This window comes from Colias croceus, chromosome 2, assembly GCF_905220415.1.
Source record: "Colias croceus chromosome 2, ilColCroc2.1".
Lineage (NCBI taxonomy): Eukaryota > Metazoa > Arthropoda > Insecta > Lepidoptera > Pieridae > Colias > Colias croceus.
In genome coordinates, this window is record NC_059538.1 from 1,782,664 (window position 1) to 1,800,857 (window position 18,194).

An 18,194-nucleotide genomic window follows, 5' to 3' on the forward strand; every position below is an offset into this window, starting at 1 on the left:
CTAGAGATATGTCCTTTTGATATGTTGTGTATTTTGACGAGCTGAATCCAATGGTGCAATAAAAACCAAAGGGAATAACTCGTCTTACTCCCTTATTCACTGGAGGCACAGAAATATCTATTGGACCCAATTCCCAAATACGGCTACGCCTATAATAATATGCAACGTGTGTTCGCGGTTCTACGGAACAACGTCTATGGATAAAACTGAAAAATTAAGATTATTTTTTTTCTACGTATTTTTCCAGGATAAAAAGTATCCTATTTTACGCCCAGGATAATAAGGTATAATTATACCAAGTTTCATCGAAATCGAACCGCTAGTTTTCACGTGATGCCTTCACAGACAGACAGACAGACAGACAGACAGACAGACAAAAATTTTTTTAATCACATATTTGGGTTTGGTATCGATCCAGTAACACCCCCTGCTATTTATTTTTTCAATATTTTCAATGTACAGAATTGACCCTTCTACAGATTTATTATATGTATAGATAGTAACATTTACTTTAGCGGATGCTTAATATAAGTTTAGTAACTAGGTATATTGGTTTAAATTTGCAAATACTTGAAGCTGTGAATAATAAAGTCTTTTGCCGATGCAATGAGACCTGAGTTTTTATAGGTAGAGACAACAAACAAACAATTATTATAACAATTACATAAATACTTTTTCACTTATAAAAATGGAGAATCTAGAACCCTTTTTATTCTTGAATTATCGAACTTACCTTCTTTTCGATGATTTTTCAAAATCTTTTTTTAAACAAATTATTACTTAAGTAAATTTAAAGCTTTTCGTAGTTTATGTATTTTCGATACAATTGATACACTATTCAAAATATTATCCCAAAGCCTAATGTTGACCAAAGTTGCTTTCATTAGCTTGGTTTTAATCAGTCCCAATATAAAGCGTACTTGGAACAATTAGCCAAAATGTGGTCTTATAAACATTTCTTATTAAATCTCTTTCTTATAATAAGTAGAATTTGTTACTGGTAACTGGTTTATTGAAAGCAAAAGAGCTAAGAATGTTATTGACTGATGGTTCCGTGGCATAATTAATAAAAAAGATACGTTTGTGCCTTGTTTGTGCCGAGCACATGTGTCAGAAATGAAACTTCTTTGACAATATTCAAAGATACCAAAATCGTCGCCTTATTCCATGACGTGACGGTATTGACATGACGCAACCAGCAATTTTACTCTCAACCCGCCTAAAGAAGTTTCACTTCAAAAAATTTGTGTTTATTAGTCAATCACGCTCTAACTGAAGAATGATACGATTTCGATGATCCTTCGTACATAATTTACTAGCTTTCGCTCTTGGCTTCACACACGCTGTCTGAAAACAACGAAAATCTGTGCAGTAGTTTTTGAATTTATCGGGAAAATACAGACAGACAGTCAGACAGATTCTACGGAGGACCTTGTTTTATGATATGTTTGTTGTTAAATAGATCATCTCGATTATCTGTAGTTTATATTATTTACCTGGCAAGAGGCCTAATATCATCATGATTCATGAACCAATCTCATTTAAGCTACAGTAAATAAGTACTAAATAAAAATATATAAAAGCGTTACTGACCAATATTTTTGTTTGTAGATAACTACGCCTCTATCAATGATCCAATTATGTTGTTTTTTTTTAATTTCAATGAAAAAAAATACCTACATAAAAATATTTTTAAATCGCAACATAAAGGGAACTCTGAATCTTATAAGAAAAACGTCATCCAACCTTCCTTATGAAGAGATCCGGTCCAAAAATCTCGTGTATTGTTAAAACAATCCGGACTGTCACGAAATTATTAACGACAAGGACAGCAATATTCAACAATGGAAGTGGGAGGAGTACAGGGGATCTTATTGGCTTCCCACGGTACATGAAATTTTATAATTATATACATCTTATATAAAATATAAGTACGAAGAAAACACAGATACAATAATGGTATAAGACTTTTAGACTGCCATGAAAATATCTTTTTTTGTTCAGGTACCGTAGATTATGAAATATATAAATAAATAAATACTATACATATATAATGAATCTGTAGAAGGGTCAATTCTGTACATTGAAAATATTGAAAATATAAATAGCAGGGGGTGTTACTGGATCAGTACTGGTGTTACTGGTTATTGTTGTGATACAAGCCCAAATATGTGATTAAAAATTTTTTTGTCTGTCTGTCTGTCTGTATGTATGCATCACGTGAAAACTAACGGTTCGATTTCGATGAAACTTGGTATAATTATACCTTATTATCCTGGGCGTAAAATAGGATACTTTTTATCCCGGAAAAATAGGTAGAAAAAAAATAAATCTTAATTTTTCTTAATTTTTCGCGCGGACGAACTCGCGGGCATTATACATATATTGTGAAAGTCTTACAGGAATCATGGCGCAAAATTTAAAGTTACAAATTTGAAATTTTGCTTTCATGTAAATCAGTTAGTAATCAGTGTTCTTTTGTATTCACACAGTTACACCTATTTAAAAGAAGAAACAAACACATTCCGATATATTATATTACAATGGTATTTCATTACCTATCGGCTATCACTGAAACTTAATACTACCTATGTATAATTTGACTGAAAGATCCACCCAATCTGATACCTATTACTAGCGTAGTATTATCTATGCTTTATACTATCTGAGTTAAACCTATCCTATAAAATTCAGAAATACTTATTATAAACTAGCTTACCACCCGCGGCTTCGCCCGCTTTGTCTAAAACCTAATAAATTATACACTAAAACCTTCCTCTTGAATCACTATTTAAAAAAACCGCATCAAAATCCATTGCGTAGTTTTAAAGATTTAAGCATACAAAGCGACATAGGGACAGAGAAAGCGACTTTGTTTTATACTAGGTATGTAGTGATACGGAAGTTTATGACTATGGATGGATGTCTAGGTACCTATATGTTTGTTAATCTTTGACGAAAAACAGATTTGAATGAAACTATAATTTCAATCATGTCAAAACAGATGAACGGATTTTATTGAAACTTCGCAGTGCTGTAACTCAAAACAATGAGTAAAAAATGCAAACTTGATTGCAAAAAAGTCGATTTCAGATTTTATTGACTGGACTATTCCGTCTCGAAACGAAACCGTTTACTTGGTACCAGTTTATACACCTATTTTCATTTTGTAATTTTTTCAATGACGCTAAGGGCACGAGTGTAATAATTACATTAGCGGTGAAAATGGACCATTTCACGCCCTTCGATAGTAATCGTCAATATTATACCAGCTGCCCTAAATGAGTAAAAGTGGGTCAAAGTACCTAGGTATGTAACTCAGTAAGAAATTCTGTATTCACTATCATGTAGGTATTTTAGGAATTGGATATGCTATTAATAATTCTTATATGAGATCCTGTAAGTACATAAAATTACTTTAGGTTGAAGAAAATTAGGTGTTACGCGTTGTTCCTACTGCGTACTTGGTAACCCATATAGGACAACCAACCTGCTGGAAAAAACAAGTAGGTAAGTACATTTAATTTAAATAATATCTCGATAGATTATAAATTATAATATGGATTATATTGTCTTATTTTGATCATCTACACCACTTGCATGTTTCATAGTATTATTATGACGTAATATCGTAAAACTAAAATCATTCTACTAAGTACCTACTTAATAATAAAAATACGAGAAAATGTTTGAAAATTTACAAAACCATACATCCGAAAATGTATTTATTTTTAATTCAGACCTCAATGACGCAAAAGCTCTTACTGAATCCTTTTTATACTTCGCTACTACGTTTTTAAAACACAAGGACACCTAAATCGGTAACAATAAATACCTTTCCGGCGCAAGACCACCGCGGAAGAAGCCTAACGACTTCGACCAGTGGACGGCTTTCAATCGTAGTGTGACAATAGCATAAGTTTTATTTATTTATTTTTGTATGAATTTTCGCAATTTGTTCTTAGGTTTTTACTTAATATTTTTTTTTCATGTTTGATCCATAATTTATAATGTGTATATTATAAAGGTTTTGCACTTACCTAATACATGTTTTTCAGATAAATAAAAATATATTATTCTCAAAAATATTTTTAAAATGTCTAGTACGTACATAATACCATGATAACCTATCTATTTTATTCCAAGATGTTAAGTAATTACAATTTTAAAGTAATCACAAAATATTATTTTATATTTAACAATATATTTACTGTTCTCCTATTGTTTACATCGTTTATTTACGATCGAAGAAATTGTAGACCAGTCGCATTGTATTGGTATTGGGTTGGCGGGAAAACCGGCAGTCCGACCGCGTCAGAGTCGCAGTGCGCATGCGTCCGCCATTTTATGTTGTTATGGTAACCGAGTGACAAATAAAAGAATAATTAAGTTTTATTTTGATAAAAACAAGTGACTGTGCGCCGTTTGGTGTTATTTTATTGATTTTTTTTTAAATTATGGTAAGTGTTTTGTTATAGCGTAATAGGATATTTGTTAATTTTGGTGAGTTTCACATTTCTGAATTGTTTTAGTAAATAACTTAGTTTGCGCGCTGCAAAGTTTTTTCTCAGTTCAAATTTGATTGGTCATTATTTTAAAAATTATTGTGGTTTGAGAGTGATGTAGGTTGTCGTACTTTTACTTGCGTTCTACTTGTATTTATTATTATCTATGTAGGTTGCGACTTCAGCAATTGCATTTTTTATCTGTAAGTAGAGATATGAAAAAAAAACTTACATCTCTATTATGGCCAAAAATACAGATAAGATTCGCACGAAATATGGAATGAAAATAGGTATGTACCTATTAAGGTATGGGTAATAGGTATAAAAAAACACCGGCTGAATTAATAACCTCCTCCTTTTTTTGAAGTTGGTTAAAAATAGGTAGGTACCCATAATAACTTACCAATGTACCTATAGGTAATTATTTTTTAACGTTTCTGTAAGGCACAAGGAAAGGTTCCTAAGTAGAAAAAATCAGCGGCAATAGGGCAAAACAACGTCTGTTGGGGCAGCTAGTTACAAATATTTGCCATGTTAGTTCAAAATAGAAAAATAGTTACGATGTTATACCTAAGTACCTACCTAGTACCTACCTACAAAAAATATTTTTATTTTTTCACGTATGAATCTGCTGCTTCCTTTCAGACGAAATTATTCTCCTGTAGGTAGGTAGCTACGTACCTATACTATACTAAAATATACGGAAAATACCTGCGAATAAAAATTACTATTCTAGTCTTACCTAGGTATATGAAATGACTATCTTCCGCCCACGACTTTGTACGTGCATCCCCGTTTTTCCCCGTTCCCGCAAGAATTTCGGGAAATCCTTTCTTAGGGGACGCCTACGTCCTAACATCTACCTGCATGCCAAATTTCAGCCCGATACGTCCAGTGGTTTGGGCTGTGCGTTGATAGATCACTATATCAGTCACCTTTGAGTTTTATATATTAAAATATAGATGTCCTTTTCTATTGATTGAAATATAATAGAATATGAATTAGATGCAACTACACATAACATTGATATTCTATAGGCTCTATGTACATTTCCTTGTACCTACTTCATTGTCTTTTGAAATTTTTCGTTTCCCGCCCTCTTTATTATAAGATTTCGTGAGATTTTATGAAATCCCCTCCACCCCGTCTACAATCTCACGTTATATCTTTTCAAAGGTGAGTTTCTAGTTCAATTCGTTGGAATTATTTTAAAAATAAAATGATTTAGTTCTTTTATTTTCGACTACATTCCTATAAAGTCAAGACATATTGACGATTATTTACAAGTTTTTACGACTTTTACCATATTTTAGTACCTAGGTAATGAATAATACTTTACTTAATTAAAAGACTATCTCTACAATCTTACATAAGGTCTAAGGACCAAATCAAGTTGTATATAAATAGAAATAAATAAGTATGTACAAACACAAGGCCATAACGTTGCGATCTTACTGGGCTTCGCACTTGACCTTCATTTATTTATATAGCAATAGTGTATGTACAAACAACTACCTAGTTATGTAAAAACCATGAAAAGGGAATACGTCTTTCTCTGTCATGGGTGGGTACATTGTATAATCAAGAATGTATGAAAACAAAATGTATGAAAGTTACAAGCTGAGGACGTTATTTTGTCAGGACACTCTAAAAATAGTTTACGAATTAGGTAATTGCTTATTCTCAGAAGTCAGAGCTATATAGGAACCAGATAGATTATATAGGAATACAAAGTCATAAAAATCGGTCAAGCCGTTTCGGCTGAGTCCTGTTAGGTACCTACATTGTGACAGAGTACCTTAGTGTTATGTTTAAAGATATCTAGATTAATAAGTAATTCATCCATACTAATATTATAAATGCGAAAGTAACTCTGTCTGTCTGTCTGTTACTCAATCACGCCTAAACTACTGAACCAATTTTCATGAAATTTGGTATGGAGATATTTTGATACTCGAGAAAGGACTACTTTTTAACCCGGGAAAATGACGTAATCCCAGAAATCTCACGGGAACGGGAACTATGCGGGTTTTTCTTTGTCTGTGTGGGCGAAGCCGCGGGCGGAAACCTAGTAATTAATATATAAGTAGAAGCCTTTAAGTATTCTAAATGTGGAGCTTCGTTTTTCAAACTGTCCTTTTTGGATAAAAGGGAAACAAACTATCCTAAATAAAAAAAAACCCTTTGAATTATAATATAATGGGTCCTACCTGCGTCCCACTAAAACCCCAGGAGAACATTACAGTGCATTTCATCCGACTCCTTCCTATAGGTACAATATAGATGGGTTGAAACAATAAATTATTTTTTCATTCATATTAGGTATTATTATAATTTGGACTTCTTTGCGTACTATGTGAGTAAAGCTGAAGGCTTAACTAGTACATTAACTTTGTAACATACTCATATAAGTATATGTACACATAAAAACATGTCAGTATATTTTTCTGCAAAAAAAAAACACATAAAAACGTCACTAAAAACAAGATCGGCCTCCGTTCAGGAACCATAACTAATATAAATAAACAATATTTACTATTGAATTCTGTTTGTTATCACCTCATCAAGGCTGTATAACCGGTTCTGCTACGCTGTTATTGATAAAACTACAAACATCAGTTTCATGGTCACTTGTAGGAAAAAGAGCGTGTGTGCCGAAAACACGTGTGAGAAGTGAAACTTCTTTCGCAAGATTCAAAGATACCAAAATCGTCGCCTTACTGGCTACTGCATGACCAATGACGTGACGGTATTGTCATGAAATTATACTCTCAACGCGCCTAAAGAAGTTTCACGTCATATAGGAGTGATAAAGGTACCTCACTAGATTTTTGTAATCCGAAAAACCACGTCTGTGGCTCTGTGCGGTGTACCGTGTAACATATTATAACATATGAAATAGAGTTAGAGAGAATACTGTTAATTGCTATTGACATTGAGAAAAAATGTTATTACTTATAATATAACATGCTGTACAATGTACATGCATAAGGCCCGGCGCAGACGGCACACTTTTTGTGCGATCGAGTCTGCGGCGCACAAAAAGTCTGCATGACGCGCAAAAAGTCGGTCGCGGATTTTTCACAGACTCAACGCACACGACGCACATCTTCGATCATTTTGTCGGCAGAAAAATCGACCTCTGGCATGTTAATAGATCGCGTGCGTACGTCCCTAGCAATTGCAGATTGCCGACTAAAGTGTGCGCCGTCTGCGTTAGCGCTTGTTGAAGCAAACGTTCTATTTTTTTCACAGACTTTTTGTGCGGAGCGGCGCGATGCGGCGCGGTGCGATCTGCCCGAATTACACGGATTTTTTGTGCGCCGGACTTTTTGCGCGTCGTGTGCGTTACTGCATATAATTTCATAGGTTCTATTTTGACAGACTAAAAAGTGCGTCACGGATAGTCTGTCGTCTGCGCACGGCCTAATGAATATTAATGAATGTTAATGAATGAAGCGACTCCATTCATTAATTTTTCCATCTGACACTTCGTAATTAGAATAATAATTAAGGTGTCGATGTCGTTAGATGTCAACCGCAAAACATATTTTAACCACAGAATTTATTGAAGAAACTCGAAAGATAAACTTTTATGCAATTTGTAAAATGTTTTTGTATGGATAAATATTTAAATGTATGCTAGTAGTGAAAATTATAATAGAGTTTTATTATTTTTAAATGTGGTAGAAATTTATAAAAAATCTGCATAAAACACGTAAAAATAATGCCCTAAATTACCTAGGTATATAGTTAACATTTTAAATAATTTTTGAAAATATAAAAATTGTAAAATTGCATGTGTCTGTAATAGAATAGGGGAGACCGGGTACAAAAGTAACGGTGGGTCGAAAGTAACAAATGCTCTCTAGATTTATCCAATGGGCGAACACCGCTTAGCCTCTGTCAGGTGATAGCCGAGAGTGCCCCCCTTAATTGTATTCATTCGCCGCGTGCGCCACGCGTTGTTAGGCTGTGTGACAGGACACAACGTGTTTTCACGAATCAAAAGTAAGATTTTCGACATTTTTTTATTAAACGTTTACGTAGTCTTAAAAGGATGATAGAAATCTGAATGTTTGCATATCCATTCTTGATTAGAGTAATTGTGAATTGCTCATAATCATTTTAATGTAGCACGTTCCGTTTTAAAGTTTTGTTGCACGTCTTGGCAAAAATATAGACGGGTACAAAAGTAACATAGCCCTATGGGTACAAAAGTAACATGTTATTTTTGTCCCATTATGATTATGTATATTTTTATTTACACCTTTACTTCAACAGAATGCCGTGATAACGAACTAGATCGAGGAATTACCGACACGGCTGACGAGCATTTTGAAAGATGATTTTGGCACACGTCACATCCTGTTACAAATGACTCGAAATTTTGTGGATCATTTGTAACAGGATGGCGGTTCTTAGTACGCAATGACAAAAAGAAAAATGATGGTCAGAACGCTGATACCGGATACCTTAAGATACTAAAACGTTTTATATTAGAGAATCTTAACATAAAATATTATAGTATCTTCACCGTGTATGACGCGCTTTAGAGGCGTTGCAAAAAAATATAATATTTGCCATATTATCATATTATTAGATTTATAAAAAAAATAAAAGCCGGGAATACTAGTGCAGCTACCTTGCGTCGATCGAGATTTACTAATAACAAATAAATTGATCTACGCGACTATTTAATCGAGTGCTCTACAGTTTATTTTCGGTTATCTCCATAATGTGATTAATTTTTTTTTGTTAACCTTGCTGAGGTATTGGGAAAGGTACCAATTTGAGCCAAAAGATATTTGGAATATGGACGAGACAGGGGTGACCAAAACCTAACAAAATTGTAGAATAAAAAGGCATTAAACAAGTACATAGGTGCCATAACCTTAGCAGAGCCTGGAAAATTAGTAACTGTTACTGTTGCCATTAATGCTCTAGGAGAACACATCCCGCTTTTTTCGTTTTGCTGAGGGTCCTCGTGGTTGTGATGGAGCTGGGAATGCTTGTGGATGGATGCAGGATGTAGAATTTTTAATTATAAAAGAATGATTTTAATTAATCTCATTACTTAAACTAAGAATATTTTTTATCGATTTGTTTTGTATTATATTTGTAAGTATTATATTTAAAATACAAAAGTTGGTTTGTTTTACTAATACAAAGTCTTTAAACAAATAATTTGTTGATTTACCATCATAATATTGTATTAATTACCAACCCCTTTATCTTGTTACTTTCGACCCACGACGTGTTACTGCTTACGGGGTCGAAAGTAACAACTGACGATTTTTTTTTAAATTTCGTTTATTAATATAAAACACTACATAATGTAATAAATTGAAACGCTAGTGTAAAGAATATAAACTAAATTTATATATGGTTATATTAATTTAATGATAACAGTAACACCCAGTGAGAAATCAAGGCAAAAGTACAAAGTGTTACTTTTGTACCCGGTCTCCCCTATACATAAATTATAATTTAGCAAGTTTTCCTTTACTCATTAAAAATCGTTTAAAATAGCCACTTTTAATTCTAAAATTAAGTACGAAAGCTAGGAAATGTAGTTATCAATATTTTCGACACGGCACGTATAGTCCCTGTGGCGCAGAGGATAGCGCGTTGGACTTCTAATCCAAAGGTCGTGGGTTCGATCCCCACCAGGGATGTCTTCCTCTTTTTTTATTTTCCTATTTAACAAGGCAAATTGTTAATATAAAAATAATAACGAATTATATTTTTACATAATTGTTTTGATATTTTATTTTTCAAATTACATTTTATATATTATTTATTCATACGGTTATTTTGTTAAACAGACATTATTTTAAATATCATTATTGTATATAATACTTGTTATTATAATATTGTATATAATACAAGGTTATATAAATTTATTTTTAATCATTCATTGGTCATGGGGCCTCCTTCGCTATAAAAATGTCGGACACTTCTGTTATGTTTCAAAGAGACCTAATTCTTAAAATTAGACTAGTTTAAAATAAATGGTTTTATAATTTAACACTTATTCACTGTTATGCCCTTTGAAAGTCTTTACTGGTTAATTGATTTTGAAAATTATATGAAAATTATTAGATTCGCATTGATCATATTATTATGTTATGTACATACATTCAAAATACTTGTATACGTACGTAGTACTATATTATTATTATTCTGTGATAATATATTACATTTTTTTCTAAATTCTAAATGGCGGATTTTTGAATTATTTTATCTTTTTTAAAGTAGACTTTTTGATAAGTAAATAAATGGGATTCCAAATAAAGAGATTTACGTATAACTAATACGAAAATAAGTATATGTACAGTCTATGATAAATAGTTTAAATTGAAAATTACTTACGCAGTATATTTTTTTTTTAGTTGTATGCAATATAAATTCAAAATAGGTGTTAAAAGGATACGTGCAGGTCGTGCTTCTTTAAGGTCAGAATATTGATTTGACCTCCGGTTGTATTACGACAAGGGGAAAAGTGAGAATAGAAGCACTTACAGATTTAGTGCCCCGTATAAACAGTAATATAGACACTAATCGTCTTTTAGCACAGGAAACGAGCTGAGAAAGTTGGCCTGTAGTTAATTGGTCTATTTGTGGAGAAATTACATTTAGGAGGAAATGAAAGAAAAGCACAGTTTATTTAAATTTCATTGTAGAAAATGAACAACGCCAAACAGTTTCGTACAAGATAACCCCCCGTTTCTACCCACCTAAATTATTTTTAAATTGAAATCGCTCGGGAGATATGATGCCAAAGAAAAACAAAAAAGACCCACCCACATACAGATACGTCAAACTTTAGTTAAAAATGCAAATTAGAGTGGTACAAAATTTCAATTTCCATCCTAGTACATTTATCTAAAGCTTTGATGTCAGCTGGTTTTTCTTTTAATTATAAGATATCTTCAGAATAGATTAATTAAATTCTATATCACTATTTTAAAGAATAAAATAAATATTGTAAATCGTAATTCGATCGACAACCTGTCACATCGTAAATTCTAGAGCACGCGGCAAGGCCGACACAGCCGCTGGTTCCGTTATGCGCAGGCGCATCTAGCCCTAACTTCTTAAGACTTTGACATTGAGTTTTAGAATTGAAAGTGTCTTAGATTCTATACTATGTATGCTAATAATAAAAAGAGTTTGTTTGTTTAAACACGCGAATCTCAGGAACCGATTACAAACTTTCACTGATTGAGTACTAAAGGCAATATATGTACGGGCGAAGCCTGGGCGGATCACTAGTTATGTTATATGTAATGGATGGATGTTGAATATTCTTGCAGGTAAAAATGCTTAATTGATTTGGATAAATTTTGTTAGGAATATATCCTGGAAAAAAGTACTAGTACTAGTAAGTACTAGTAAGCCGTGGACTGCGTTACTTCATTCAAGCTTGTGCATGAATGAAGTAAGTAATATACGTTGGACATGTATTTTCACCTCCGTCTATGCCAAATGTCATTAAAATCGATTAATTGGTTTAACAGTGAGAGCGTAACAGACAGAAAGACATAGACTTTCACAATCTACTGATTTTTAGTAATGATCTCCTGTGATAAAAGATAGAATGAAACAGGCGTTACTTTCTTCTCAAAAATGTCTGTCCCATCAAATGTTTGGTGGGTTCATATTTTATACATGAAGTGCCACACTTTGCCTTCGTGATATACCTAATTAATAAACCAGACAGACAGAGAGATATAATCTATATCAATTTGCTACAGTACATTTAGGTTCTCCAAGGGCCGATATTTCAATGCTTGGATAAAACTTATCCGTCCATTAAAGTATTTAGGGCCGATTTTTCAATCCTTGGTTAAAATTTATCCGTCCAATAAAGTATTACACGAACATTTTAAAATGTTACCTGTAAACTGTAATATACGGACAATTAGAATACATTTTTGAAATGGCAGTTTAATACGTTATTCGATGAATAAGTTTTAACCAAGGATTGAAAAATCAGCCCATACACGATAATATTAAAATGTCACGTAAACTGTCAAATACGGGCAATTAGAATACGTTTTTAAAATGGTAGTTTTATACATTATTAACTCAGGCTCCGGAACCACAGACACAATAGAAAATCTATTGTGTCTGGGACCGATCGGGCCGCTAAGGGCTCAATGGGTTATTCGACTGAAAAATGGTCCCGACAAAAATTTCATGTTTTAATGGCGAAAGCGAAGGAAATATGAGTAAAAAGAATCTATTTATACTTAAAATCAGTGGATATAACCAATACAAGTAATTATGTATATATCTATTAATTAATTGTCCACAAAATGACGTGTTCTGACCCGACATTCCACAGATATCTTGAAATTGATTTCGCATTATGATAACATTTAGCTGATTAGCTATCTAATAGGTTGTTGTGTTTTGTAGCCGGTGGTGTAAGGAGTTATAATTGACATTAAATTTGTGTTTGGTTTACTAGTGTTATAGTTTTTTAAAGTCTTATAGTTTAAAAGTATTATAGTAGTGTATGTAGGTGTGAGTGATGTGACAATATTTTTGTTTCATGAGTGCAAAGTGAATTAAAACAGTTTAATACAATTGTCTTTCTTTGTCAAAGTGCAAAGTGGAATAAATCTATCTAGTTGAAAAATAATAAACTCTTGTGAAAGTAATTGTTAAAATTGTGGAGGAATTTCAATGCTTGCGTAATTTAAGAATGTAAGTTATACAAAATCGCAATTATTTCCTTACCTAGGTTATTTAGATGCAAACAAATTTTTCAATAACATTGATAAGAATTATCATTTTACAGGCCACTAGTAATTAAGTATCGAATGTTTGTTAAATAATTTAGCACGTAGAACTTAATATAATATAAATGATTTGTTATATCTTTGAAGACTGAGGTACCCTCTAATATAATAAGTACCTATGTAGAGCTACCTACGGAAAGTAGAGATGCCGAGTTACCTATACATTACACATTCTATGATTCACTGTACCTAATTAACAAGAAACTGTGATTAATTTCTAGTACATAATTTTGTTTTTACAAGAAAAGATAAATATCACTACATAGTATAAAACAGAGTCGCTGTCTGTCCGTCCCTATGTATGCAACTCTAAAACTTTTTGATAAACGGTTTTGCTGCGGTTTTTTTTTTTAATTGATAGAGTACATTTTGAGGAAGGTTTAAGTATAATTTCTTAAATTTTAGACAAAGAGGGCGGAAAGCACTTTACATTGAAATGATCCAACCATACACCCGATAAATATTTAATACGAATTTTTTTAAAAATAAAATACTTACTTTCAATAAACGAAAGCAAAACATTTCCGACGAAGTGGGTTTGTAACAAGATGCTTAAACTGGAAAACTTTAAAAACCTGTTGTAAAGCATTCGTGTCATTCAGTACATCCTTAAGGGTTCGCCCACATACAACCATACTTTATGCTTCCCAGTTTTGTTATTTATTATCATCTCTATATAGTTGACCACTAGTTTGAGGCATTTGAACTTGATTTCAAACAAATGAGCCGATTGAAATACGCCAATTTCTAATGGTATGGAGAATTACTCCATAAATAGATCTGTCTATAGCTATCTATAGTAACTAAACAGTTGTTAATTTTTAAAGTGGGTCATTATCGAGTCCGTATACAGATGAACCGTAAAGCGTGTTTTTGGTATTTTCATCTCTATCCTGATTCCTGTGTATAAACTTGCTAACAGCTAACAAAGTTACTTTTGCATTTATACACCAGTATATAATACTCATATAAAACAAAACATTACAAACAAACAAAACCCTGGGGACAGTTACATACAGTTACGTCCAAGTAATGATTCACGAGGCCTTGGGCCGACAATCCGACGCTATTTACATAATATACCTATTATACATGTGTTATGTAATATTGTCAAAGCCATATATTGAAGTCGAATGTCCTTATGTTTTAAAGTGTAACAATGTTATTTTATAAAGACGTCATTTACTTAGGACAAAAAGTAGATGTGCTAATCCAGGGTATAATCGATGTTTGTGTGAAAACGATGGTTCGTTTTTGCATGAAGTGAAAACTTCTTTACACCCATGTGCTTTCGTTAAATTGTGAACCTTCAGTTCATCCATCCGCGTGTAGGTATAGAGCCTTTCTGGCTAACATTACTATTACGTAGGAGACACCACACAAAAAAAAAATTCAGGTTTGTAAAAGTCTTTTGGAAACTAAAATTTCAAAATAGAAGTTCTTCCAATTTCTTGACCAATAAAACTATTTTCTGTTAACCATCTTCCTATTTCCTTTCAAGGGGAAAAATAAGCTAGCTCCTAGTTTTTCTGCAGTACCTTTAACTTAAGTGAGAGAAGATCAATTGCTATTGGTGATTTTAAAATTCACGTACTTTGTCTCGATGACTGTATTGAATTAAAAAGCGTGAAAAAAGAAAGTGGACCCTGAACTGATGGTAACGATACCACAGTTATGTAGTTAGTTTATTTAACTGTTGTACCGATTAGGGTTCAGTTATCGATATAGAAAACCTACTTAAATTTATCGAATTTTTTATTGCTGATTTTTTTACGTATTTTTTGCCCTATCCCGTTATTTGTCTGTAGTTTTCTTTGTTTATAGAATATATTATAATAGTACTACCACGTACTACTTAGGTACTAATAGTATAGTGGTGGTAGAAATAAACCTTTTCTCCAAAGTTAATTAAGCTATTGCATATCTTCTATCGCGGGCCTTGAGCGCGGGGACCGAATCCAGAAATTCCGTAACGGAAAAACATCACGCACCGGCACGGAGGTGTGGCTTGAAGGCATGCTATGCAACAGCTTTGTTTTTTGCAGTAAACCATCATAATCTTTTAATTTTTGCTGCCATCTTAATGTTATAATAGTCTTTGTTTACTAATTCAATTAGTTTTTTTTACGTAGGTACTAGGTAATTCAATATCATAAAAAGATACTATCACCGTTTTGATGACTCGAAGCACTTCACACATCATATTTCATCTGAGAATAACTTTTTACAATTTATATAAGTAACAGAAAGTTTTTCTAAAATACGGAAGATATTTAGCAGTTATCCGCCGATGGGTGGAACGAAAGATGCGATTTTTGATTCGACTCGCGTTCCGAACTGTACTCGAATTGTCCGTATTTATGCAAAATGGAACCACTCGACAAATTTGCTTTTTTACGTTTCTTGAAGAATACTCATTTAAAAGTGGTCTAAATTCTTATACAAACAAGAACCACGTGATTTTTACCTTGGAAACAAGGTATACTAAAAGCAGAAAGGAACCACCAGCAACAACGAACAATACACATGAAGCAAAACCGAACCACACCACCACGGGTCTGCTTTGTTCAAACAAATAAACGATATTACTATCATGTCTTTTTATACAAAACAGATCCGCACATACTTGGTACCATTATACATTACACACATTTCTATTAATAACAATTATTTTTAATACACAAAATGGAACCAGGTTTCTGTGGTATGGTTATGCGTAAAATAAATTCAAAATTTAATTGTAATTTTTTATTGCAAAATAAAACCACAAGCATTCGGTTCTATCATGCATAAATAAAAATTGTAAAACATTCTGAAACCCATCATCGCTTTAAGGTACCAAATGCCTTGACTTGTACAATGCTTCTCATCTTTAAACAACGTATTTCATTACTTATATAGCTGAAAGTGCTTAAATAGCTTAAATAACTCCAATTTTTAAAGTAAAACGTCGAATATAGGTGACATTCAGCGAAGTAGTTCGAATACCTACGTGACGGCCGTTTTTTTTTCTCCGCGAAGTAACTAAGTTCTATTGTTTTTGTTAATTACCTTTAAAATTAAATATTAAAATGTTTAGTAATAAATAAATAAGCAAGCAATTGGTAAGAAAAGTATTGGAGACGAACACCGAAGTTAAATTAATGAAGATACAACGGGTAAGTAGTATTATTAATTTGCATTTAAGTACTTATTGAATTTGAGATGCAGGTACGCTTTATCCACTTTTGATTCATTCCCGATTGTGGAGTGATTTTACAATTTTAATTTTAATTTAAAACATTAAGTACAAGAGGAATCTTCTGTGGATTTACGTATTTTAACGACACTATGCAGTTGCTGTTCACGAAGGCGAGTCGAATTAAGAGTCATTTTGTTACGATTCATTTGTCATTGTGAGATGAAACTACTAAACCCTGTTTTAAAAATAACTGTCGATGATCTAGGTATCTACCTACTATTTTGGTAAAATACGTTTAGATTCAGATTCAGTACAGTACATTCAGCGCATATAATTATTTGTTTGATTTTAAAACTCGCGCTGCCACTGTTTTGACCGGAACAAGGCCCTAGCCCACGAAATTCAAAATTTTAACGAGTTTATTTATTTAAATTTTTGCTAGGTTTAGTCACTGTTGCATATGATTTTTAGGGTTCTGTACCCAAAGGGTAAGACGAGACCCTATTACTAAGACTCCGCTGTCCATCTATCTGTCCCTCTGTCTCATGAGACAGAGCTAACTAATCACGGTTCATGAACCGTTGACCTTAGACAGTTGAAATTTTCATAGATGATCTATTTCTGATGCCGCTGTAACAACAAATACTAAAAAACAGAATAAAATAAATATTTAAATACAATAAACCGTGCCGTTTTTATAGACAATGGTAAGGAACTCTTCATTGCGCGAGTCCGACTCACACTTAGCCAGTTTTTTGTACATGGTGCATGTACCTACAACATACTTAGTCGTCTAGTAGGCTACGGCTTTATAAAAACTAATAATATTTTGTTGTCGCCATATACCTACGTATAAAAGCCACGCAGCTTTATTGTTTTGATTTAAAGCTTTTTCTTTGTATTACAGAAGGTAACGAAGAATCTTATACGTCGATGCCTCTGGAAAATTTTTCTTCACCTTCATGCGATATTCAGGTCATATAACATCGTATTCCTCAAGATGGACAGAGTTTTTATAACGGTCTCATTAGTGATGATGCAATAGAAGACCACATAGACACGGTGGATTTTGAAATCCAATTTGATGACAACGTCGAATAAACGTCCTCTATAAGTTTTATTTTATATATTTTTTTAATTAAAGCTTGATTACGATATTATAAATACATAGTTTCATTTATATCATTAAATCCCTAGGTTGTGGTTCTTTTTTGTATAAGAGAAAACCTATCAATTGATAAATGTTAAAAGGAACCACATGCACATTTTCTTAATTATCTAGAAAGTTTAAAAATATTCAGAGCAAATTTATATACACATACTTAAATAAGTAATTTATCAATGAATTTAAATAAAATAAATATTAATTTTACTTCATCTAACAGAGCTGCAAATGTTTTTGTAAATCCTTTGATATCTCAGAAGTGCGTTTTTGCTGGGTGGTTCCTTTTTGCTTAAATACGGACAATTGCGACTAGCTGATCATGTTGATTCGCTTGTTCTTGTAAATAGGACATGTTTGTCTATACCATGTCTATACTAAGATTTTGTCGTGTCACACATAATTGAAATATGCCGAAGAATTGCTATGTGCCGAAATTGATACATTTTGAGATTGTAATGAATAAAATGGGCGTGTTTGTTCTGTTTTATTGGAATTTTTAGCTATGCAATATTTTCTTTCTTAGCTATTGG

At 32.7% G+C, this 18,194-nt stretch overlaps 1 protein-coding gene and 1 non-coding gene across 2 annotated transcripts in view; both read left to right on the top strand.

Moving 5' to 3' along the window:
* Positions 1 to 4,294: 4,294 nt before the first annotated feature.
* The window catches only part of LOC123705171 (prion-like-(Q/N-rich) domain-bearing protein 25), a 31,512-nt gene continuing 17,612 nt past the window's right edge, over positions 4,295 to 18,194 (top strand). Inside the window, exon 1 of the mRNA XM_045653836.1 lies at positions 4,295 to 4,460. The gene's annotated coding sequence lies outside the window, so the exon portion shown is untranslated. The remainder of the gene's footprint in view (positions 4,461 to 18,194) is intronic.
* On the top strand, positions 10,111 to 10,183 carry Trnar-ucu. The gene has a single exon. It is a non-coding gene; the product is annotated as a tRNA-Arg (tRNA).